The sequence below is a fragment of the Macaca fascicularis genome, chromosome 2 (genome assembly GCF_037993035.2).
Source record: "Macaca fascicularis isolate 582-1 chromosome 2, T2T-MFA8v1.1".
Taxonomy (NCBI): Eukaryota; Metazoa; Chordata; class Mammalia; order Primates; family Cercopithecidae; genus Macaca; species Macaca fascicularis.
In genome coordinates, this window is record NC_088376.1 from 135,707,631 (window position 1) to 135,733,182 (window position 25,552).

General features: G+C 47.2%; 1 protein-coding gene and 1 long non-coding RNA gene across 2 annotated transcripts in view; one reads left to right on the forward strand and one right to left on the reverse strand.

Moving 5' to 3' along the window:
• SHQ1 (SHQ1, H/ACA ribonucleoprotein assembly factor) overlaps positions 1–25,552 on the reverse strand; it is a 267,911-nt gene that overhangs the window by 90,201 nt on the left and 152,158 nt on the right. The window lies entirely within an intron of this gene.
• Positions 8,405–11,005, forward strand: LOC135969364 (uncharacterized). The gene is made up of 3 exons (XR_012431358.1): positions 8,405–8,779; positions 10,432–10,794; positions 10,885–11,005. It is a non-coding gene; the product is annotated as an uncharacterized lncRNA (long non-coding RNA).

Below are 25,552 nucleotides of genomic sequence, written 5' to 3' on the forward strand. Positions count from 1 at the left end.
ATGTCAAGCAGACAGATTGGTCCAATTAAGGACGGGGGAGACTGGGGAGGCAGAGTGAGTTATGAAGCCCTGGCTTTGGCCTGTGGGGGTTCTAGAAGAGCTGTTCCCAGCAGGGACGAGACACCGAGTCCCAAAGGACAAAGAGGAGGGAAAGGACCTTCTAAAGGCTACTGATACTGCTGCCTGCACCTGCGAGGCGTTTTGCGCCACAGGCAAGCTCAGCGTTCCCTAAATGTGCAGTCTGCAGGACACTGACTCTGTATGGTTCTCTGGATAAAAAGCGGATGGGGTGAGTATGGGCGGGGGGAAGCCCCCTCTTGGAGAGTCATTCATTCAACGAGTGCTCATGGAGTACCTAATCTATTCTAGGCATGGTGCTGGGCACCAGGATCATAGCAGAGGACCAGACGGACACTTCTGCTCCAGGAACATTGCAGCCTTTGGGGGAAACAAGGATTAAACAAGCAAACATGGTATTAGCTAAAACTCACTGCACGGTGGGCACGAGTTTACATGTACTACCTGATTGAATCTTCAGAACAAACCTCAGTGATCTTCATGATCATTATTTTAGAGATGAGGACACAGAGGCCAGCGTGGTGGCTCATGCCTGTAATCCCAACACTTTGGGAGGCCAAGGTGGATAGATCACTTGAGATACTGGCCTGTATCTCAAGACTAGCCTGGCCAACATGGCGAAACCCCATCTCTACTAAAAATACAAAAAAAAAAAAAAATTAGCTGGGCATGGTGGTGGGTGCCTGCAATCTCATATACTCAGGATACTGAGGCAAGACAATCGCTTGAACCCAGGAGGCAGAGGTTGCAGTGAGCCGAGATCTCACCACTGCACTCCAGCCTCACCGAGTGAGACTCTGTGGAAAGGAAAAGGGAGGGGAGGGGAGGGGAGGAAAGGAGAGGGAAGGAAAGGGGGAAAGAAAGAAGAAAGAAAGAGAGAAGACACAAAGAAGAAAGAAAAAGGGAAGGAAGGGAAGGGAAGGGAGAAAGAAGAAAGAAAGAAAGAAAGAGAGAGAAAAAGAAAAAGAAAAAGAAAGAAAGAAAGAAAGAAAGAAAGAAAGAAAGAAAGAAAGAAAGAAAGAAAGGAAGGAAGGAAGGAAGGAAGGAAGGAAGGAAGGAAGGAAGGAAGGAAGGAAGGAGAAGGAAGGAAAGAAAGAAAGAAAGAAATGAAGGAGGGAAGGAAGGAAGGAGAATGAAAGAAAGAAAGAAAGAAAGAAAGAAAGAAAGAAAGAAAGAAAGAAAGAAAGGAAGGAAGGAAGGAAGGAAGGAAGGAGAAGGAAGGAAAGAAAGAAAGAAAGAAATGAAGGAGGGAAGGAAGGAAGGAGAATGAAAGAAAGAAAGGAAGAAAGAAAGAAAAGAAGGAAAGAAGGAAGGAAGGAAGGAAGGAAAAAGAAAGAGGAAGGAAACACAGAGGCACAGAAAAGTCACGTGACTTAGCCAAGGACAAAACTGCAATATGTGGTCGAACTATGACCCAAACCCAGGCAGTCTGGCTCCCATGTCTGCATTCTGACCTGCTACACTTTTATATTAAAGAATCTGACAAGTCCTGCAGACAGGACCTGCTGCATAATTTGTGGCACCCAATGCAAAGTGAAAATGCACAACCTTGGCTGGCAGCGGGGAAGTCGTTTTCCTCTTCTCACGGGCACCTCAAATCACAGTATACAGACAATCCCCAAGGGGTTGCAACTTCCTCAGTACCTGGGTCAGAGGTAGGTGAGAGGTCCCCACTGAGTTGCCTGCTAAATGTGCGGTGGTGCTGTCAGCTCCACGATGGGATAGCTGCCACCTTGCCCTGACCTGAGACACTGTGCGTCGGGCACTGGATCCCAGCCCTCTCCTTACCTACACACAGGCCCCTGAGCGGGGCAGAGGATGACAACAAATGGGGCCTCCTCTCACGCCAATAGGCCTTGAGCACTGTGGTTTGGGGCCCTGGTTGGTACAGTCTCAGGGCATGGGCAGCCAGTGGAGGCTGGTGAAGGGGAGCAGGCTGCTGAGAACCCACCCTAGGGAGCAGTGGGGCTGGGGGCTACATGTGAGTCAAGACCCCAAGCCACTGACACACACTTCATTGTCCCATCAGACTTCACTTACAAAACACAACTTCAAAGATAAAATCATTAAGAATATCTTGTCTAGGCTGGGCTCCATGGCTCACACCTGTAATCCTAACACTTTGGGAGGGCAAGGCAGGCAGATCACTTGAGGTCAGGAGTTTGAGACCAGCCTGGCCAACATATGAAACCTCATCACTACTAAAAATACAAAAATCAGCTGGGCATGGTGCCAGGCACCTGTAGTCCCAGCTACTTGGGTGGCTGAGGTGGGAGAGTTGTTTGAGCCCGGGAGGCAGAGGTTGCAGTGAGCCGAGATTGCACCACTGCACTCCAGCCTGGGCGACAGAACGAAGAAGCCATCTCTAAATAAATAAATAAGAATATCTTGTCTAACATTGCAACTGCCTGAAAAAAAAAGAAAAAAAAAGTATTAAGAATTTCAGCCGGGCATGGTGGCTTATGGCTGTAATCCCAGCTGAGGCGGGTGGATGGCTTGAACCCAGGAGTTTGAGGCCAGCCCAAGCAACATGGTGAAACCCTATTTCTACCAAAAATACAAAATATTAGCCGGGCATGGTAGTGCATGTCTGTGGTCCCAGCTACTCAGGAGGTTGAGGCAGGGGGATTGCCTGAGCCCAGGAGGTGGAAGCTGCAGTGAGCTGAGATCAAGCCACTGCACTCCAGCCTGGGCAACAGAGTAAGACCTTTTCTCCAAAAATAAATAAGTAAATAAATTAATAAAATAATTTCAAGACAGTAACTGTAAAGCATTAAATTCCAAATGCAGACCCTTCTGAGCACTGGGTCCTATGCCTTCATCCAAGAAGCTGGACCCACCTGTGGCCAGGGAAATCAAGTAAAGGTTGGACTTCATTTAACACAATTCTCCACGTTCGCTTCAGCACAGGACCGCTTTTGGGGTTAACAGTCCATGGTGCTATCGTCCCATGGACCACTCTTTTAGAAATGCTACATCATCTCATTCAAACCTCATCATAGCCCTGCAAGTCAGGAAAGTCCATGGTTATCATCACTTTTCCCAGAGGGAGAAACTTAGGCACAGAGAAGAATGTGTTTCACTTGAAATACGACAGTGGTTAAGAGGCAAAGACATCTCTCAAATCCAGGCATCCAATTCTCTTTCTCCTCAATATACCACCCTTCCCAACCCTCCAAGATGCTTTTACACATCCCTTATTGACAAATAAGGAGCCCTCAGGAGAGGGCTGTAATGCTGGCAGGTTTCCAACCTGCAGCTACTATTTATTAGTAAATCTCCAGACATGCCAGGAAATTACAGACCAGCAAATTAGTTTCATCATTTCACTAGTTTATTTAAGGAGTTATTTGCAAGCTCCACTAAAATCTCTTTCAAGCACAAGTTGTAGGAAGGGTGTTTTTTTTTTTTTGGTGCCTCAATGATGCTATGTTATCCTGAGCATCCAAAGGACTCCTCAGGGAAGAGAAGTCCCATCAGACTAAGAAGAAACTGCTAACTTTAATGATACTTAATGATAATCACACCCCTCATAAGTGTGGTGGCCATCCTCCAAGATGGCCCCCAGTGATTGCTGGACCTCCCAGGATCATGCCCTTGTGCAACCTCCTCCCACACTGAATGGGGCCCATCTGTGTAATCAGTAGGATACTGCAAAAATGACAGAGTGTGACTCCTCAGATTAGGTCATAAAAAACATGGCAGTTTCTATCTTCCTCTCTCTTAGGTCACTCACTGGGCGGGCGGTGGGGGGAGGGCAGTGGGTGGGAAGCAACTGCCATGTTGTAAGGACATTCAACAGTCCTATGGAGAAGTTCCCATGTCAAGCACCTGAAGTCTTCTTCCAACAGCCATGAGTGCTCTATTTTGGAAGTGAATCTTCCAGCCCCTATTGAGCTTTCGGATGACCTCAGCCCTGGCCAATGTCATGACTTAAGCCTCATGAGAGACCTTGAGCCAGAATTACTCAATGAAGCTTTTCTGAATTCCTGAACAATAGAAGGTTTGAAATAATAGATCTCTGTTGTTGTAAGTCACCAAGTTTTTGGCTAATTTATTAAACAGCAATAGATAGCTGTTACATTTTGTTTAAAAAAAAAAGTTAGTGGGAAATCCACTGGATTGGGAGGGGACTGGTCTACTGGAATTAGATCTAAACATAGTCACTTTTTCACGTCATTCTCTAGTGGCTAACACTGTCACTTCAAGAGAGTCTCAGGGGACACTGCAGCCACATTTTTTTTTTTTTTTTTGAGACAGTCTCGCTCGGTCACCCTGGCTGGAGTGTAGTGGCATGATCTCAGCTCACTGCAACCTCTGCCTCCCAAGTTTAGGCAATTCTCCTGCCTCATCCTCCCGAGGAGCTGGGATTACAGGCTCCCCCACCACACCCAGATAATTATTGTATTTTTAGTAGAGACAGGGTTTTGCCATATTGGCCAAGGTAGTCTCGAACTCCTGACCTCAAGCGATCCGCCTGCCTGGCCTCCCAAAGTGTTAGGATTATAGGCGTAAGCCACTGAGCCTGGCCTGGAGGGAGATGAGGAGGCAGAGAAGGAGAACTCAAGTCATTGTCTAAGGCTTTCAAATAGGAAAGCATCATGGTGGTGGCTAACAGCCTTTTGTGGGGCAACATGAGGTCACACCCCAGGGATAAGAAGCAGCCCGTACTTTAGCGATGCATTCTATCGCTATGAATTATCACCAATACAGTAACAATAGTGACTACTGAGCACTCTACATGCCTAGACTTCATACTGACTTTCAGTGCTTTACTGCCATTAACCCAATGACTTGATGCATCGGGCAGAGCACATCTGTTGCGGGTGACAAACCCCAACTCAAACCAGCTTATGCCAAAATGGGCATTTATGGGTTCCTTAACTGAGAGATTCAAGGGAGTATTCTTGGCTTCAGGAACTACCAAATCCAGGGTCTCAAACAAGGTTTCTCAAACGGGATTCTCTCTCTCTCCCTCTCCTCCCCCATCCCCACCAATCCCCCTCTTTCTGTTTGTTTTTTTTTTTTTTTTTCCAGGAAAATTTGATACCAGTAGCTCAAATCTGTGCTCTTACAACTCATAATATAAAAGCAAGATACTCTATCTTCCAGCAGCCCCTATCATATCTCATTGAGGGACTCTGATCAGGCCACTCCCTTAAATCAGTTACTGTGGATGGGACGTGGCGCACAATGATTTTCTGGGCCTAGATCACGTGCTCACTCCCTTCACCCAACAGGGGTTGGGGGAACAGGGGTTGCCAGTCCCAGCAGACACACATGGGATGGTCATGTCCTAATTGAAAAAGGGATGACCAGCAGAGAGAAATAACACAGATTCATTAGTGTTAATATCCCCATTTTATAGAAAAGGTAACTGAGATTAGAGAAACTGCAAACCTGCCCAAGATCTCCTAACAAATCAAATCTGTCTGTCTCCAGTTCAAAGGTCTCATCAGTACTCAGTGATGCTTCCTCCACCTGCTAATCTCATAGGATCCTCTAACCCACGCAGGAAATTTATAGGCAGGAGTATCTCCCTTTCCAAAAGCCAGAACAATAACCTGGCACCCTCAATCCAGACCCTGGCACCAATGCCACATCTGACCCAGCACACCCAGGTCACCCAAGGAGCCTCCCATCCCGACCCAGACTGCAGCAAGAGCCAAGCTGGAGCTTAGGAATGCAGCACCGATTATCCCCACCCACCTCCATCGGCAGGTGAACCTCTGCTATGGCATTCTTTTGCTTTTGGAGTGAAGACCCAAACTCTTACCTCGGGTAAGGGTCCTGAACATCTGGCCCCTGTTCACCCCTCTGGCCTCTCCTTCTCCATTCTCTGTCTCAGTAACACTGTTCTTATATTCGATGAAGGTGCTTTGCTTCCTCTCACCCTAGGACCTTTGCATATTCTGTTCCTTCTGCTTGGAATGCTCTTTCCTCTGATCTTCACCTAGAAAACCCACCCTTCAGGCCAGGTGCAGTGGCTCACGCCTGTAATCCCAACACACTGGGAGGCCGAGGCAGGCAGATCACTTGAGGTCAGCAGTTCGAGACCAGCCTGGTCAATATGGTGAAACCCCATTTCTTCTAAAAATACACAAATCAGCCAGGCGTGGTGGTGGGTGCCTGTAGTCTCAGCTACTTGGGAGACTGAGGTGGGAGAATCACTTGAACCTGAGAGGTGGAGGTTGCAGTGAGGCAAGAACATGCCACTGCATTCCAACCTGGGTGACAGAGCAAGATTCCATCCCCCCAGGCCCCCCAAAAAAGAAAAGCAAACTCATCCTTCAAATCAGCTCCTCGAGGAACCCTCCACACCTCCACAGTCGGGGTCAGTGTCTCTGTAGACCATTGTGGAAACTCAAAGCATTTGGTGAGGTTATGAGAATACATTTATGTGGAATTATCTGGTGAAAACATGTGTCTCCCAATAGATGTAAGATCATCAGAGCAGGGATCATACCCATGTTTCTAGTCCCCATTCCTAGCAGTTAGCCCAGGACCTGCCCCAGAATAAACCCTCAAAAACTTTTATTAAATAAATTAAAGGAAGAGAGACAGGGAAGGAAGGAGGGAGGGAGGGAGGGAGAGAGGGGCTTTCTGTGCCTCAATTAAAGACTCCATGTAGTAAACCACAAGTATTTCAAAGATGTCGATGGACCTCTTAAACTAGGATGAACATGAAGAAAATAAAACCATTACAAGCATTAGAGGATTTATTGGCTGAGCCTGGCTACTTTTCGTATTATTCCCTGTTTTCCTTTTACTGGAACCAGAGGACGAAAGTCCAGGGAGTAGGGGGAGACAGGAAGTGACGGAAAAGGAAAAAAAAGGAAGGAAAAAGAGAAGGAAAGACAGGAAGAATAAAATAGAGAGAGGGAAGAGGGTACATGAAGTATAGGAAGAAGAGTTCAAGAAGGGTGGGAGGAACCCATCTAAGCCTGATAATTCTCAACGAAGAGGGAAAGTAAACAATGCAGGATCATTCTGCAAGCCCACACTGAAACACACAAACCCCACTACGCCCAGGAGCTGGCATGGTATGGGCCCATGACAGGCCATTAGATGGAAGCTAGACAGAAAATACGATCCATGGAATTAAAGGCCTTAGAAGGAGGCTTGCTCTGAAGCAAAAAGAAGGAAACAAAGATCAGTGCTGACATGGGGAGGGAGTAGAAAGAGTGGGGAATGTGTCACGCCCTTCCTCTGCCAGGAGACCTCTGTCTTCCCCTGTGGCTACAATGACAATATGAAGGGATGTTTATTGCTAACACAGCAAAATGTGGTCCAGTGGCCAGGAGTTTCCCTGGCATGATTAATTCATGTTCTGAGCAAATGAACAAGAGTTTGCATTGTTGGAGGGGTTGTGGCACACATAAGGTGGTGGGGTGGAAGTGCGGGGATGTGGCTGCTGGTGTCAGCAGTCGCTGGAGGCATGCACAGATGCTGCACACTGATGTAGTCCCTGCAAAATCCCCACCTCCCAACTCGGTTCTGGGAGCCCGGGGGAATGCAATGTTGACCTTGGTTTTACTGCAAAGAATAGCAAGCATGTGTATTGTCTCTTGGGAATGCAGACGGCCTCAAGCCAGCATCTCAGATGCTGTTTTTTAAGCAAGGAGGAGTTTACAAAAAGATAGGAATACAAGCAAACACAATACAAAGGATGACTGCAAAAAGGAGGGGAGAATTGCTAAGGCAGCAACTTAGGGGGTGACATGCCAGGTGAAATGTGTGAGGGGAAATCAAGTAAACCTCCTCCACCAACTCCACTCCTATGCCCCCATGCCTAGGCAGTTTGCTCCTGCTGGGACCATCCATTCAGTGCTAGAACTCACACAACCCTTTCTGACAGGCATACATGGATAATTTACTGACTGATGTAATTGAAAAGCCCAAGGATTAAACGGCATCAGGCATGGCTGGATCCAGGAGCTCATGAAGTGCCATCAAGACTGTTTTTCTCTCTTTGTCTCTTGGATCTGTTTCCGTCCGTGCTGGCAGAATGTCTCCAGTCCTGATAGGGGTGGTGGCAGCCATCCCTGCCTAAGGGGTGCTTCTCTTTCCCAATAGTTTCCAAAAAATCTCACGCCTGAGTCTTATTGGCCAGGGTTCAGACATGTGCCATTCCCAGAGCCAGGGATAAGGAGTCAGTCCCAGCCAGATTGAGGTGTTAATAGCCAAGTGATGACAAATGGCTATTGTGCAGACAAAAACAACAGATGTAACCACAGAAGCTGTGTGGATAGCCACAAGATAATAGCACCCCTCCCCCACGAATTTACGCAGATGCTGGTTTCTAGGGAGGGATGCTGAGGTCAACACACACATTGGTTATTTTCTGAAACAGAGAGAGCTTGGTGGAAAACATCCCTCTCCTGGCTGGTCTTTGGGAGTTTTCTTGGCAAATCCATTCTGAATCTCCAGAATTAGCAGACCTAGAAGGAGGCATGTGAAGACTTTGCTGGAATGCTGTTCATTCATTCATCACTCTCTCACCTCCTTCTTCTTCTTCAACTCTGCCATCTGCCTTCTTCCCATATCTCGCAGGGGGAACTGTCCTTATGAAAATTGTCAATGACTCCTCTCTTGTGGATCCTATGGAATTTTGTTCCTTTCCTTCCTGGGTCTCTCAGGAGAAGCTTCTGGAAACGTGCCTTACCCATGGCTCTGCTCCCACTCTTCCCATCCTCCCACGGTGAGTGCATTTACTCCTGTGCCTTCAGTTTCCATCTCTGTATTGGGTCCCAGTCCAAATTTATAGCCAGGACCACTCTTTGAGTTTTGGTCTCCTGAATCCAAATGCCTACTAGAACCTTTACTCTTGGATGTCTCCCTGGCATCTGGAATTAAACATGTCTAAAGCACTGAACTCCTCAGCCCCGTTTCCAAGCTTGCATCTCCTTCAGAGTTCCCTGCTGGATGCCTAGGACCACCGTCCACTTGCTTACCTGAACCAGAGACTGAGGACAGACAGGCCCAGCCCCCGCCTCAGCCCTACATCCATTTAGTCACTAAATCCTCCTTGGAAATATCCCCCCACTTCCTGCCAGCCCCACTGCCCTCTAATGTGGCTCTGGCATCTGGATCTCTGCCAGCAATGTCCTAACCAGCCTCCCACTTCCCATGATATCCACACCCCCACCCCACATCCTACCACCCACCCTGCAGTCAGATCCTTCCAACACAAATGTGACCGTGCCACTTCCTTAGTGGCTTCCCACCACTCTGAGGGATGAGTCAAACTCCTCCAGGTGACATTTCAGTCCTCCTTATAACCCAGGACCTGCCTGCCCCTCTAACCTACTGACTTTTTGCTACTCATCTCTCAAATCTCTCAAACTCTGTGCCCATCATGCTGAACAGCTTGACTCCTACCTTTGCACAGGCTATTCCCTCTGGTTGGCGTGCTCTTCCTCCTGCCTCTTCATCTGGCTTCCCTTTCTCATCCTCCAGGGCTCCTCTTATGTATAATACCCTCCAGGACAACTTCTCTAAAAAAGCTAAGTATCTCTCCCAATCAATCAGCTCTCTAGGGAAGATGGTAGTGGTGTTCAAGTTCTGTTCTTTTTTTTTTTTTTTTTCGAGATGGAACCTTGTTCTGTCACCCAGGCTGGAGTGCAGTGGCATGATCTTGGCTCACTGTAACCTCTGCCTCCCGGGTTCAAGCAATTCTCCTGCCTCGGCCTCCTTAGTAGCTGGACTACAGGCGCCTGCCACCACGCCTGGATAGTTTTTGTATTTTTAGTAGAGATAATATTTCTCCATGCTGGCCAGGCTGATCTCAAACTCCTGGCCTCAAATGATCCATCTTCCTCAGCCTCCCAAAGTGCTGGGATTACATGAATGAGCCACCGCACCCGGTCATCAAGTTCTTGATGAATAGGAAAGTCTACTGTGAAGAGGAGAGGGAAATATTTGAGTATATTTTTAGCCAATGAAGACTTTCTTTTTGATATGTACTTTCCAAACAAAAATGTATTAACTTCTTACTCTGAGTCAGCGGCACCTGTGCTGGACACAGGCATGCCAGCAAACAAGACAGACACACGCCTTGCCTTTTAGGAAATTATAATCCAATAGGAAAGACAGATACTAAATGAACAATTCAGCCAAACTTAATGGGTACTAGCCCTAACTCTTGTGGCAGATTGTATTTTCCAAAGATGGCTTCAATATGCTCTCTTTCAATGTGACTAACACTATTCCATTGAGACGCAGGGTCTGCATTCCCTGTCCTTGAAACTTGTTGGACTGCTATGACCAACAGAATGTTGTGGAAGTGACACTGAGTGACTTTAATGGAAGTTTCCACCAATCTTTATTTCGCTCTCTCTCTCTTTTTCTCAGGACTCTCCCCCTTGGAATCCAGTCACTATGTTGTGAGGAAGCCCAGACCACATGGAGAGGCCACATATAGAGGTTCTAGCCAACGACTCCAGCTAAAGCCTCAGTCAGTCAACAGACAGCATCTACTCATGCGAATGAACAGGTCTTCAGATGAACCCAGCCCCAAGCGTTTGGCCCTCTCAGCTCAGTCCGCAGACATCAAGAAACATGGAGAAGCATTTGCCCTATCGAATTCCCAATCCACAGAATCCACGAGTGATTGTTTCATGCCACTAGGTTTTGGAGCAATTTGTTCTGCACCCATGGCAACTATATTACCTCTCTAGGTTTCTTTGCACAAAAGAACACTGGACTGGAAATAAAGTGAGTAGCATATATTCCCATCTCTTTCCCTTAATAGCTGTTGACACTCACTAACTGTGTGAACTTGGGCCTGTCATTTCTCATCTCCAGGTTCTTTATCCTCCCTCCTGAAATATGGGGATGGAGCTGGATGATTTCTAAGACCCTAGGAAGCTTGAAAATTGTACCAACAGAGACTCTTTATGGAATGACCCAATTAAAACCATGTCAATTGATATGGCAAGAGGTGAACTTTTTAATTGAAATTCTTGATTTTTTGTTTTATCTTTCTGGGAGGTGAAATCAACTAAAGCCATTAGGAAAGCAAAAGGGCTCCTCTAATGCATAATTCATGAAAGGAAAGTGGGTTTGACCCAACAGGTCATTTGGAATAAAAATGCCATAAAAATAAAATATGTTATCCCTCCCCTTCTGCCCCCCCACCATCCCTTACACTAGCTAATGGAGGGGAAGAGTGAATTAAACTGGAGTTCAGGTCAAAGGTTTAGTTGATTTATTCCAGAATGGTCATTCCCTCCAGCTGCTCAAGTAACAATGGACATTGCAGATGTTCAGGCAGTTGTGTCCCCACCCTAGGGCCCTTGTCCTGAGTGATAAGGCCCCTCCTCCTTCCCTGGGGAGATGACCTCATTTTCTAATGGCCTGCCCAATTAGGAAGCATATGAGCCTAGCGAGAAGACACCTTGTCTGCTTCAAAAGCTTTGGGGAAATTCCCCAAAGGGCCAACCTGTTTCACAGAGGCAAAGGGAAAAAAAGTAGACAGCCTGTAATTAGTATAATAACCTGTTCAGATTCCACCTGCCTGTGATTTCCCCAGCTTGTTCATCCATTCATGTATTCATTCACTCAGGCAACAAATATTTACAGAGCAGCTGTGATGTGTAAGCCCTGGTGATATGACAAGTCCCCCAGAAGAAGCTAACGATTTGTGTGCAAGCGATTGATTAAGGAAGTGCTCCCAGGGGTGTCTGGCAGGGGGTGGGGGTGGGGGGAGCAGGACAGGGAAGGGAAAACTCCATTCAAAGGTTGATTTCAAGCAAAGTCCAGGCCTCAGCCCGATCCTTCAGCAAGCTCTGGAGTGTAAAGCATGCCTCAGAGTTTGTCCCAATTCAAAGCAAAGGTGCTAGGCTTTCAGACTTCTGCATCAGACAGTTACGGGTAAAGCCTGCCCTGGTAGAAATGTAAAGCCCAGGCATTTCTGACACTTCACGTGCAGGCAAAGGGGTTCCAGGAGCCTGTGTACAGCATTTTTTCCTCTTTTTTTAAGGCACAGGTACATGCTAGTAGAAGTAAAACAACAAAATAGCCAGGGGTAGACATTTTCCCACTCTGCCAACCTTCATATATTAGCATTATCTCACCTCATGGTTGCAAGATGACTCTAAACTTCCATCCCCTTACAACAATATCCAAAGGCAAGAAGGGTTGGGCAGGCAGCTAGCCCCACCCCTACATATCTGACTTGCCAGAGAGGAGCATTTCTCCAGTACACTTTGCATTGTGTCCTCTTTGTCAGAAGTGGGGCAATGCACCTTGTTTTGTTTTGTTTTTTTTCAGATGGAGTCTCACTCTGTTGCCCAGGCTGGAATGCAATGGCACAATCTCGGTTCACTGCAACCCCCACCTTCCGGGTGTAAATGAGTCTCCTGCTTCAGCCTCCTGAGTAGCTGGGATTACAGGCGTGCACCACCATGCCTGGCTAATTTTTGTATTTTTAGTAGAGATAGGGTTTCACCATGTTGGCCAAGCTGGTCTTGAACTCCTGACCTCAAGTGATCAGCCCACCTCGCACTCCCACAGTGCTGGGATTACAGGCATGAGTCACCACGCACAGCCTACAATGCACCCTTTTAAACCAATTCCCGCCAAAAGGGAATGGGATTACCATGAATAGTTTCCTGGATTGGGAAGAGGTCACCTTCTGTGAGCATCTTGCCCAACTCTTGATATCTAATGAGTATCAAGAGGTGGGCAAAAAACAAAAAACAAAACAAAAAGATACCTGATGGGTTCTTGTTATCAAGGAAGAAGAGGGGATAGCTTTTGGGTGAACAATGATCCATGTGTGCTACACTGGCCAATCAGAGCACCATGCTGTCTGGGCTGCAGTGATTGGTTCAGGATGGACATATTACTCAAGCCAAGCCAAACAGAGTTAGTCTTGGGAATTTTGCTGTAGTCACCAGGAAGAGGAGCTTACTCTTTCCTGAAAGCATCTGGGGCAAGAAACAGGACAGCCATAACAGCACCATGAGAACCCTGAGAATGACACCAACACAAAGAGAAAGACGAAGTAGATCCAAGAGAGGGAAAGAGATCAAATCTGGCTGGCTTATTCAGAACCCCTAAATCCAACCTAGCCTGAAACTAACTCTACCCTTGGGCAGAACCAAAAGTTCATTTTTGCTAGTTCACCTTGGTTTGGATCTTCTGTTTATTGTACCTAAAAGATTCCTAAGGAGTACAAGTGGCAAACAAGGTAGACAAAGCCTGTGCCCTTACGGAGTTCACAGTCAAAACAGGGAGACAGGTACTGGACAAAGAATTACAAGGACAATCTGGGTTACAAAGGTCAAGTACAGGGGACACAAAGACCACAAAATAAAGGGGCTAGCCTAGTGTAGGGATTGGAGAAGAGTCCCTGGGGAAATGTGGTTCAAGCTGAGATTGAAAGGGCAATGGTTGTTTCCCAGCATCAGACTCCAGTGTTACCCCTGACTTCACAGACGTAGCAGGGGACAGGCACTCACTGGGGAAGCCTTCCTTGTTTCGTTAGGACTGTGCAACTGTTCCACACTCCAACACACCCCTCACTCTTTCATCCATTCTTCCAACACTCTAATTTGTTCAAGAGCTGCCAAGAATGATCAGATTTTTTCCCCCTGCACTCCTGTAAAAGCCTTTAGTTCCGGAGAAAGACTGTGATTTCTTTCATGTTTAGGAGTGTTTTCTTGTCTTCTTAGTTCCTTCCCTGTAAATGGGAGCAGTCAAATCGGTTCTTGAGGTAGGGAAGGGACCAAAAGAACTCCCAGCCAGGTGCAGGTCATCAGTGAGGCTGAGAGACACTGTAAGTGGGGAAGCCCTGCAGGAAATGTGGACCTCACACTCCCCAGATAGAAAAGTCTCTCTGGCCACTCTCTTCGAACCTCACCCAGGGATGTTCTCTGGCATCACGCACTGACTCGGAAGGGAGAACAGCTCTAGGTCCAAATGGCCCAGTGCCGCTGTGATCTCCAACAAGTCTCTGAGCTTCAGTCTCCTAATTTGCAAAATGGAAAAACTACGCTCTGAGTCGTACCTGCCTCAGAGGGCTTGGGGGCATCAAAGGTGATGCTGTGAATAGGCCAGGAAGCACCCTCCAGCATCCAGTCATGATCCACAGTCTCACACTTCCATTCGACTGGGGTCCCCAGGCCCGCATTCTCCAGCCCCAAGCACAGAGACCAAATTTCCCAGCTCTCTTTCTTTGGGGTCCATGCCACCCATCCTCCCATCTCATGTCTACCATGACAGCTTCCAGAGCTAGGCCCAGGACACGTGTGCTAATTGGAAGGGTCACTGTTGTGGTCTGCCACCTCAGGTTGGAAGACTTCTGCTCACAGGCTGTCACTTTCATGCTGGAGACTGACTAATCTGCTCCTTCAGGGCCCGACTTCACCTTGATTCCAAAATCAGTGGGTTCTTGGACCTTTGTCACTTTAGAAGACACCATCTATCTACCTAATGTATATGAGTAGCAACCCCCTAAAGCCAACTCCATAGCACACGACGGGAACAGGGCCCATGGAATTGTGCCACCCAGGGTAGGGCACCTGCAAGGCAATATTTCAACATAGTAACTCTGCCAAGCTACCCTTTGAGCCAGTGGGTATCTTTTTTTTTTTTTTTTTTTTTTTTTTTTTGAGATGGAGTCTCACTCTTTCGCCAGGCTGGAGTGTAGTGGCATGATCTCAGCTCACTGCAACCTCTGCCTCGTGGGTTCAAGTGATTCTCTTGCCTCAGCCTCCCAAGTAGCTGGGATTACAGGCGTACACCACCACATCCAGCTAATTTTTGAATTTTTTAGTAAAGATGGGGTTTCACCGTGTTGGCCAAGATGGTCTCGATCTCTTAACCTAGTGATCTGCCCACCTTGGCCTCCCAAAGTGCTGGGATTACAGGCATAAGCCACTGCGCCTGGCTGCCAGTGGGTATGTTAACACAGCAGGCCAACCTTGCAAAGCAACCTGTGTTAATCTTTAGTTGAAGATGGGCAGCAGGGTCTGGTCCTTAGACTGAAACCAGCTAGCTGGGTGGCCTTGGGCAGCCATGGCCTCCTCTCCTCAACTGTCCCCAGCTTTCAAACTGTTTCCAAAGCCCTTCAGCATTTGGAGACAGAAAGGAGACCTTCGGGGACTTATGGAACACTGCACACACATCTACCCCCATCTCCCAACTTCAGACAGAGCAGCACCACTTTTTAACATTTTAGAAGTTGGATTCTGAATAAAAATTTGTCTGAAAGAAGTTTTCCAAAGAAGGAAAGAAGAGGAGGAATAATTAGGCTAGTGAGTTGCCACAGCTCATTCAACTTTTTTTTTTTTTTCTTGAGACGGGGTCTCACTCTGTTGCCAAGGCTGGAGTGCAGTGGTGCGATCACAGCTCACTGAAGCCTTGACCTCCTGGCTCAAGCAATCCTTACACCTCAGCCTCTGGAGTAGCTGGGATTACAAGTGCATGCCACCATGCCCAGCTATTATTTTTTTCTCTCCTGTAGAGATGAGGTGTCACTATGTTGCTTAGGCTGATCTCGAACTGCTGAGCTCAAGCAATCCTTTCATCTCGGCCTCCCAAAGGGATTACAGGCGTGAGCCACTGTACCTGGCCGGTTATTTCCTTTCTTACAGACTGGTAATCGAGAATTTCAGGAACATCCGAGTCCCATGTTCCTGTGATGCATTACAGGCAGGCACCACTGTGCCTGGTCCCTGTCCATTTTTTACACATGATGACTTACCCACAGCTGAGAATCTCAGACATATTTTTGTTCTAATGACTTCAAGAAGACAGTTTTTTCATAGCAGATGTTGAGTAAATGGATCCACTGCCCTTTTTTTTGGAAATGGAGTCTCACTCTGGTCACCCAGGCTGGAGTGCAGTGGCACGATCTCTGCTCACTGCAACTTCTGCCTCCCGAGTTCAAGCAATTCTCTTGCCTCAGCCTCCCAAGTAGCTTGGACTACAGGCGTGCGATACCACTTCCAGCTAATTTTTGCATTTTTTGGTAGATATGGGGTTTTGCCATGTTGGCCAGACTGGTCTCGAACTCCTGGCCTCAAGTGATCTCACCACCTCAGCCTCCCAAAGTGCTGGGATTACAAGCATCAGCCACCGCGCCTAGCCACTACTTCTTACTAAAGCATTGAAAGTGGTTCTGAGAGGTAAAGATTCTTTAAAGTGGTGCTACTTCACTTCAGTGTGCGCGTGGACCGCCTGGGGAGCTGGTTAGAACTCCAGATTCCTGAGACCCCATCCTCTCAGGGTAGTGATTTGAGTTCAGACTTCTGGCTGAGAACCAGGACTTGAGTCCCCTCTACCACCCACCAGCTCTCTCACTGGGGCATGCCGGTTAAACAGTCTGTGCCTCAGCTTTCTCCTCAGTGAAATGGGTATAATTATGTACATATCTTAGAATTCATGAGGATTACACGAGTAAGTGTAAAGCACTTAGAACAATGGCCAGCCCATAAAAAGAGCTCAGTAGGCCAAGCACAGTGGCTCACACCTGTAATCCCAGCACTTTGGGAGGCCGAGGCAGGTGGATTACGAGGCCAGGAGATCAAGACCAGCCTGACTAATATGGTGAGACCCCGTCTCTACTAAAAAAACAAAAAATTAGCCGGTCGTGGTGGCAGGCGCCTGTAGTCCCAGCTACTCGGGAGGCTGAGGCAGAAGAATGATGTGGAACCCGGGAGGCGGAGCTTGCAGTGAGCCCAGATCACTCCACTGCACTCCAGCCTGGGTGACAGAGCGAGACTCCATCTAAAATAAATAAATAAATAAATAATAATAATGATAAATGCTCAGTAAATGTGAGTTGTTAGTGATATCAGGATGGAGCCCAGGAAGCTACATTTTAACCAGCAGCCCTGGGTGATTCGAATGCAGATCTATGGGCTGCACCTGAGGACCCCGGTTCTACAGAACATGGACCAGCCTTCATCATCTATAAAAAGTCCTTTACCTTTCATAAGAACAAGGAGCTAGGCTCTTCTGTTCCAGCCATCTGTGTGCCTTAAAAGGCAGCAGCTATTTTCCCCTCAAATGGAAATAGCTGGTTATTCCAATTAGACATGGAATACATGCTAATTACCCCCCTAAATCAGAAAGGTCAGAGAGATGGAAAGAAAAAGCGATCTATAAATAATCCCCAAACCCAGAGAAAACTTGTAATGTGTCGTTTCTGTGCCTACACACACACAAACACACACACACACACACACACACACACAGAATTTTTTTATTGTAATCACCATTTTCCCTTTAATGTGACAGGAACATTCTTCCATGTCAACAAACACAGCCCTGTGACATTTATTTTAATGCTGCACACTATTCCAAAGTGTGGACTTACGTAATGTAATCAGACATTTAGGTTATTTCCTTTCTTTTTTCTTTTTTTTTTTTTTTTTTGAGACATTGTCTTGCTCTGTCACCCGGGCTGGAGTGCAGTGGCGCAATCTCGGCTCCCTACAAGCTCCGCCTCCTGGGTTCAGGCCATTCTCCTGCCTCAGCCTCCCAAGTAGCTGGGACTACAGGCTCCCGCCACCATGACCGGCTATTTTTTTGTATTTTTAGTAGAGATGGGTTTTCACCTGTTAGCCAGGCTGGTCTTGATCTCCTGACCTTGTGATCTGCCCGCCTTAGCCTCCCAAAGTGCTGGGATTACAGGCATGAGCCACTGCACCTGGCCGGTTATTTCCTTTCTTACAGACTGGTAATCGACAATTTCAGGAACATCCGAGTCCCATGTTCCTGTGGCGCCCTGCATGTTTCCTTCAGTAACAACATGTGTAGATTTTGTTCAGTGTTGGTCTCTCCTGGAATGCAGAAAGCTCTACGGGATCGGAGCTGTGCCTGCCTAAAGCCACCCTTTGCACAGAGCCTATGCAACGAAACAGGTTAGAAATGGTCAGGAGTTTATGTTGTCGATTCAGATGCACCGGCTGCAATCCCAGCTCTGCCTGCAATTGGCTCTGTGCTGTGAGCAGCGAATTAACCTCAGAAGGCTTCAGTTTCTCTGTCTGTAAAATGGAGATGGTGACATGGCATCTCATGGGGTCACCCTGAGCAGCCTGCGAGATAATGCGTGCGACATCTTACACGGTGCCCAGCACCTGTTAAGTCTCAGTTACTTGCCAAGCACTCACCAAATATTTAATGGACTAAAATATAAATAAATACATTTGCACAGTAGTCAAAATTCCTCAGGATCAATTCCTAAGATCAGAAGGGTTATATTTCTTAAAGCCTTCTAATTCATGCTATCAAATTCTCCTCCAGGAACGCTGTGACCTCCACAAAATTCTGGTTTCTCACCACCCCCAGTAAGCCCAGGGATGGGGAATCTGTGCTAATTGTTCCCTTCCTTTGATGAGGGAAAACACAGGAGGCTGGGGGATGGAGGGGGTTCAGTACAGCAATTGCTTGAGGTCGGTTAGGTAAGGCTGACTTGAATCGCATATTTTTTTTTTCTTTTTTGAGATAGAGTCTTACTCTGTCACCCAGGCTGGAGTGCAATGGTGCGATGTCAGCTCACTGCAACCTCCGCCTCCCAGGTTGGAGCGATTCTCCTGCCTCAGCCTCCCGAGTAGCTGGGATTACAGGAGTGGCTAATTTTTGTATTTTTAGTAGAGACATGGTTTCACCATGTTGGTCAGGCTGTTCTCGAACTCCTGACCTCAGGTGATCCACCTGCCTCGGCCTCCCAGAGTGTTTGGATTACAGGCATGAGCCACTGTGCCTGGCCTGAATCACATCCTTTTAAGGAAGAGTGAGCCGGTGATGTGGCAGAGAGGCAGCCACCATTTCTGTGATACATGACATCAGACTTGCCTGGACATTGAAGTCAAGTCTGCCCAAGTGCATCAGCAGGACACTTAGGCATCTTTATCCTGGACCCGCAGACCCTGTGCCCATGGGCAGACAGGCCTGTCTTGCAGAGGGCAAGGAAAATGCCTGGGACCAGCCAGCATCAGCCAGCCCTTTACAGGGAGGACTGCAGTCCCTCACCGCTGATCCTTTGGGTCTCCCCTTGATCTGGAACCCAGGCTTCCTTCTTAGGCCTTTCTCCTCCCCCAGCTGTGACCAGCTGTGTCTGTTTTTCAGCCGCCAATGGCTAATTCCAGGATTACACTTTCTAAGTTGATGTAATGTAATATCCAGAGTACAAAAGCTTTGCTTCCAGCCGTGAAGCATGGGGCATTTCTCCAGGGCCTGGAAATCGCATTCAGGCCGTGGAAGGGCATGGGTGAAGCACTAAACCTTTTCATGACACACGGCTCCGTGAAAAGTGGAGGAAAATCTGGGCTGAGAGGTATAAACTCTATCGCAACATGTTTTCAGCTCCCAAGGAATTGAAAAACTCATCCTTAGTCACGTTCTCTAAATGTGTGGAGAAAGGATGGGGGACATTTCTTCCAAGTGGTGTGACATTCTCTCCCCAAAATTTCGGCCACAAAGCACATTTAGGAAAAGGGATTTGGGGAGCATAAAAAATAAGCATTTTCAAAAGAGGGAGCTATTTTCAGCAAAATAATTTCAACCCACAGAGTAGCCTTTTTTAGGGGTGTTTTTTTCTTTCTCACTTGAAGAATAATGGCATCTTCCCCAGTTTTTTAAAAAAAAACATTAGTCATTCAGAGACATGTAAGTCTATGAAAAAGATATTATTAGTAATAAAAATCATAATTAGAGTCATTTATTTTTATTTTTGTAAAGACAGTCTTACCATGTTGCCCAGGCTGGTCTTGAACTCTTGGCCTCAAGTGATTTGTCTGCCTCGGCCTGCAAAGTTCTGGGATTATAGGCATGAGTCACTGTGCTTGGCCAATAGTCATTATTGATGAAGCACCTAACCTGTTTTAGGTAGTTCATGACAATGTTCACACTAATTAAACCTCAATATAACCTTAGCCCTACGACCAAGGCAACATTATCCATATTTTGTAGAAAAGGAAACCAAGCTTAAAGAGGGAAAAGCCATTTGGTCAAGGTAGGATAACAGTTTTCTCCCATCCAAGTACTAACCAGGCCAACCATGCTTAATTTTGGAGATGAGATGAGATCGAGTGTGTTCCGGGTGGTATGGCCACAGACGGATAACATTTTTCCAACCTTTTATTAAATGCACCTCAGAAAAATATACACATTGTCAGGAAACTGCTGGATGGATTTCACCAAGTGAACACATCGCGTAACCAGTATCTCAACCAAGAAACAAAACGTCCCTTCCAGCCTCCAGCCAAGAAACAGGACATCCCTTCCGGCCCCTCTCCTGCGCCCTCCCACCCCTTAATTCCCAAGGGTGACCACCTCCCTGACTTACACCATCCACTCACTTTGCCTGTTTTAAAATCCTCATCCATGGAATCAAACCGTATTTACTCTCTTATCCGTAATGTCCTTCCTGCAACATGGTGTTTGCAATAGTCACCCGTGTTGCTGCGCGTAGCACTCGTCTTATTCATTCTCGTTGCAGCATGAATTCCGTGGTGTGGATGCCTGTTCTGGAGCCACCGGGCCTGTGGGTTGTTCCCAGGTGGTGGCTCCTACAAAAGACACGGCTATGAACCTTCTCAGGCATTTCTTCTCGTGCATTTAGAAGGGAAACGTATGTTCAGCTTTAGAAGATTCTGCTTTCCAAAGGTGGTAGTCCAATTTACACTCCCACCAGCAGCATCTGGGAATCCCAATTACTTATTCGCCTCATTAGAATTTGGGATTGAGGCCAGGCACGGTGGCTCAGGCCTGTAATCACAGCACTTTGGGAGGCCAAGATGGGAGGATCACAAGGTCAGGAGTTCAAGACCAGCCTGGCCAGCATGGTGAAACCATGTCTCTACGAACAACACAAAAATCAGCCAGGCATGATAGCATGTGCCTGTAATCCCAGCTACTTGGGAGGATGAGGCAGGAGAATCACTTGAAACCGGGAAGCAGGGGTTGCAGTGAGCCAAGATCACCCCACTGCACTCCAGCCTCAGCAACAGAGCAAGACCCCATTTCAAAAAAAAAAAAAAAAAAAAAAAGGAACTTGGGGATTGTCTACCTTTTTGTTTTAGCCATTCTGCTGGGTGGATGTTGGATATAGCTTTTAAGTTGAGGAATCGGGCATCAAACCCACATTTTCTAGTTTGGTGCCTGCCTAGTGCCCGGTATTTGGTGGGTATTCAGGGGTATTTGCTGAATTAATGAATGAATAGCCCCAAAGCTCACAGTTGTTCTTTACATTGTTCTGCTGTTGCCTCCACCTCAGTTCCAGACTCTCCATATCACAGGCCCCAGCCTCTCCTCGAAAACAAACAGCTCAGCGGCCTGATGTAACACCTCTGGTCTCTAAGACTTGCAATCAGTACGAAAGGAAGCCAAGGGGTGCCGGGAGTTGTTTCGGCGGCCATGGTCTGTGGAACGCAGGCAGAGCTGGGAATGGTGTGGTACTGGCCTGCTAACCTAGCACATTTCCCACGGGCTCCACCAGCGGCCAGGAGATCAGCAGCCCAAGTGCTTTCCTCGGCGCAGGCCTGGCTGCCCCACCACTGGGCGAAGAAAAGCCCGTGAAGCAAAAGGAGAAAGGGAAAACAAGCAGGAGGCTGTGCAAACAGCCCGATCCGTGTGCACTAACATCTTCCAGGAGAGAAGGGCGGGGCACAACATGCAGACTGGAGAAGAGGCCTCCTAATTCCCTCGCCAGCCCCACAGGTTCACTAGGGCAACTTTGTTCAGAGGAAATCAAATAGATTACCCTTCCAATTTTAAACACCCTCATGAGAACAGGATTAAGTATGATTAAGATAATTCTATTCATTGGGAAAAAGAGAGCATTGCCCAGGGCCCACTGCCCTCCAGTGTACATGGTCTGAGTGCTTCCTTCCCTTTGCTCTTTCGTTATCCTGCTGGCAAAGTCTAGGAGAGGAATGATAGCAGTCATAGTTAGCATTTTTGAGTGCTCATGTGTACGAGGCCCTGCCTCAAGCACTTTGCTGGAATTTCTTTTTTTTTATTTTTCATTATTTTTTTTTGAGACAGGGTCTTACTCTTGTCACCCAGGCCGGAGTGCAGTGGTGTCATCACAGCTCTCTGTAGCCTCAACCTCTCAGGTTCAAGTGATCCTCCTGCCTCAGCCTCCTGAGTAGCTGGGACTACAGGCATGCACCACCACATCTGGCTAATTTTTAAATTTTATAGAGATGGGGGTCTCACTATGTTGCTCAGGCTGGTCTTAAACTCCTAGGCTCAAGTGACCCTCCCACTTTGGCCTCCCCAAAGCTCTGGGGTACAGGCGTGAGCCACCGTGCCTGGCCAAGTTACCTCATTTAAACTTTGCTAAAATCCTAGAGGGTAGGGACTATTCTTGTCCCCATTTAAAGGTGAGGAGAGTGGAGCTTCAAGTGGTAATCTTTAAAAATCAAACAACTGGTTAGCTATTGGTAAAGGAATAACTCAAACCTTGGTGTTCCAATTATCTATTGCTGTGTCACAAATTACCCCAAAACTTCATGGCTTAAAACAACAACCACTTGGGAAGGGATCAGCTCTAGGCAGAGTCACCCAGGTCAATTTTGTAGCCTTCAGCAGGCAGAGGGGCTCAGCTGAAGGATCCAAGACAGCTCCTCTCACGGGGCTGGTGCCGTGGCAGGCGGGTGGCAGGGTGGGCAGCCCAGCTGGAACTGTTGCCTGCAGTGCCCAGGGGTGATCTCCCACAGCAGTCTCAGGATAGTTAACCTTTTCACAGAGCAGCTCAGGGATGCAGAGAGGGGCCCAGGGGAGAGCAAGTGGGGACCCCTCAGGCCCGGGTCCACAGACTAGCAAAGCAACACCTCGAGGCTGTCAGAGCCTGGCCAGATTCAAGGAGACGGGACACCGGCCTCTCAATGGGAGGAGGATCAAAGCATTTGCAGCCATTTTTGCCACGTTTTGTTTTTGTTGGATTCCAGATCTGTCAGGGGTAACCACAAACAGATACTGCTTCACTGGTCTTTGCTGAGCATCCCCTCTGTGCCAGGCATCTGACACATTCATATATCCTGTTTTACTCATTCCTAAAAGCAAGAAAGAGAGGGAGATAGAGAAGACAGGACAGGAAAGGAAGGAAGGGACAGGGGAGGAAACCTAGGAGGCACAGACTTCTGCCCCTTCATAGATGAAGAAACCGCAGCTGGGAGAAGTGAAGTCGCTTGTCCAAGACTGCATGGCTAAGTGAGGGTCAAAGTCAGGACGCCGAGCCCCTGTTCTTCCCTCCTTCCTGCCTTCTTCCTTCTGGGTCCAAAACCCTACCCCTGGCAAGTCTGTGGCTATACTTTTCCCAGTTCCCAAACACAGCCCTGGTGTATGAAGGGTGTCCCTGGGGCCTTCACCCGTGCTTAAAGAAACCCCAGGCCAGGCGTGGTGGCTCACGCCTGTAATCTCAGCACTTTGGGAGGCTGAGGTGGGCAGATTGCTTGAGCTCACAAGTTCGAGACCAGTCTGGGCAACATGGCCTACTAAAAATACAAAAATTAGCCAGGTGTGGTGGTGCGTGCCTGTAGTCCCAGCTACTTGGGAGGCTGAGGCACAAAAACGCTTGAACCCAGGAGGCGGAGGTTGCAGTGAGCCAAGATCACACCACTGCACTCCAGCCTGGGTGACAGTGGGACTCTGTCTCCAAAAACACAAAACAAACAAACAAACAAAAGAAACCCCAATTGCCAGAAAGGGCTGCCCCCAAAAGGGTGTTAAACAGTTTTCTTATCTCAGGGACAGCTCTGGTTTGTTCAAAGGGAAATGAGTGATTACAGGGGGTCAGCTCAGATGGCTGGAGAAGGTTCCCCTCCATCTGTCCACCCTGAAGTCCCAATTTCCTTAAAATGCTCTGCTGGGACATTGAAACTACAGATGCCATTCAGAAACAATAAATATATTTGACTCCCAATGGCTCTCCAATGCAGCGGGCAATTTTGAAGACGTGTATGCAGGACCCAGAAAACAGCTGACTAAAGCAAGGAGCTTTCAGCGCACCATCTCTCATCTTTCCCAAGCTGACACACCATGAGGCACGGCCTTTTCAGGCACTGTCCATTGCTGTAATGTGTCAGCCTGGGTAACAGAAAGCAGGCGAGGAAGGCTTCATTATAAAAAGGAATATTTTCATGATACTTTCATTCTCTCATTTTCTTTCCTGACAAGAACTCACACACGTACACAAAAATGCGAATTTAATTTTGGGCTCTCAAAATTACTGCAAACGTGATTATTTAATCCCCCTTGGTTCAATCTTAGAATGTTGACAATTTCCTGCTAAGATCCTGGAGGCAGCAACGGAAAGTTGACAGTGTGAGTTCTAGAGAAACATGTCTGCCTTAGAATGCCCTCAGCCCTCAGCAGCCAGGGGATGGGGTGGGAGGAGTGGGTAACTTATGCCCTGTACCTCGGTTTCCTCATACCTAAAACGGAGAGGGCAGCAGAACCTCCCACCCAGTGCTTCTGTGAGAGTTAAATGAGGCAAACGTGAAGCGAGCTTCACACAGTGCCTGGCATTTACATACTAAGTGTTCATGCTTATTAAACATTAGCTAACTGCACATCATGATTAAAGTAGCCAAAAGAGTTCGGCTATATAAAGTCACATACACCATGTGTATAAGGGCATGTCTCTGTGTAAAAATCACCAAGTATAAATGCCTGTCCATTTTTTTTTTAATTAAAAAATGAATTCTCAGGCTGGTGTTGCTGTAAATTTAAAAATAAAAATAAAAAATAAAAAATTTATTTATTTATTTAGAGACAGGATCTTGCTGTGTTGTCCAGGCTGGAGTGCAGTGGTGCAATCACAGCTTACTGCAGCCTCGAACTCCTGGGCTGAAATGATCTTTCTGCTTTAGCCTTCCAAGTGGCTGGGACTACAGGCGCACGCCACGACGCCCAGCTTGTCAATTATTCTTAAACTTTCTAATTATCACAAAACTAATTTGCTTATTGCGAAAATGTTTTAAACATAGAAAAGTAGGAGGAAAAACTAAACACTACCTATTATACAACTACCTTCAGATAAATATTTTTAACATTTTGGCCTATATACTTCCAATTGTTTTTAGTGTGCATAAATATATTTCATTTTTTTCATTAAGTACTTGCTTTTTTTATAACTTTTTTCTATTCACTAATGATATAAATATAGTTCTCTGTCATTAAACATTTCTAGGCAGCATCATTTTTAACGGCTGTGTGGTCTTCACCTGAAGCAGGATAGGTAGTCAAGGAAGTAACCACGTCCTCAGGACGCAGCAACAGTGGGGAGCTCTGGTCAACACAGTGAGCCCCGGCATCCTCACTGTAGTCAAGCTCGCTCAAGCAAAGCGCCCTCCAGTTGGGAATGTCCCCGGTAGGGAGGATGCGCATTTTGATTTTACCAGTCCTCAGCAACAGTCTGACCCTTTGCTCATTATAAGGGTAAAAAACACTTCAGGTGGAGGTTTTTTGTTTTTGTTTTTGTTTTCTGAGACGGAGTGTTGCTCTTTTGCCC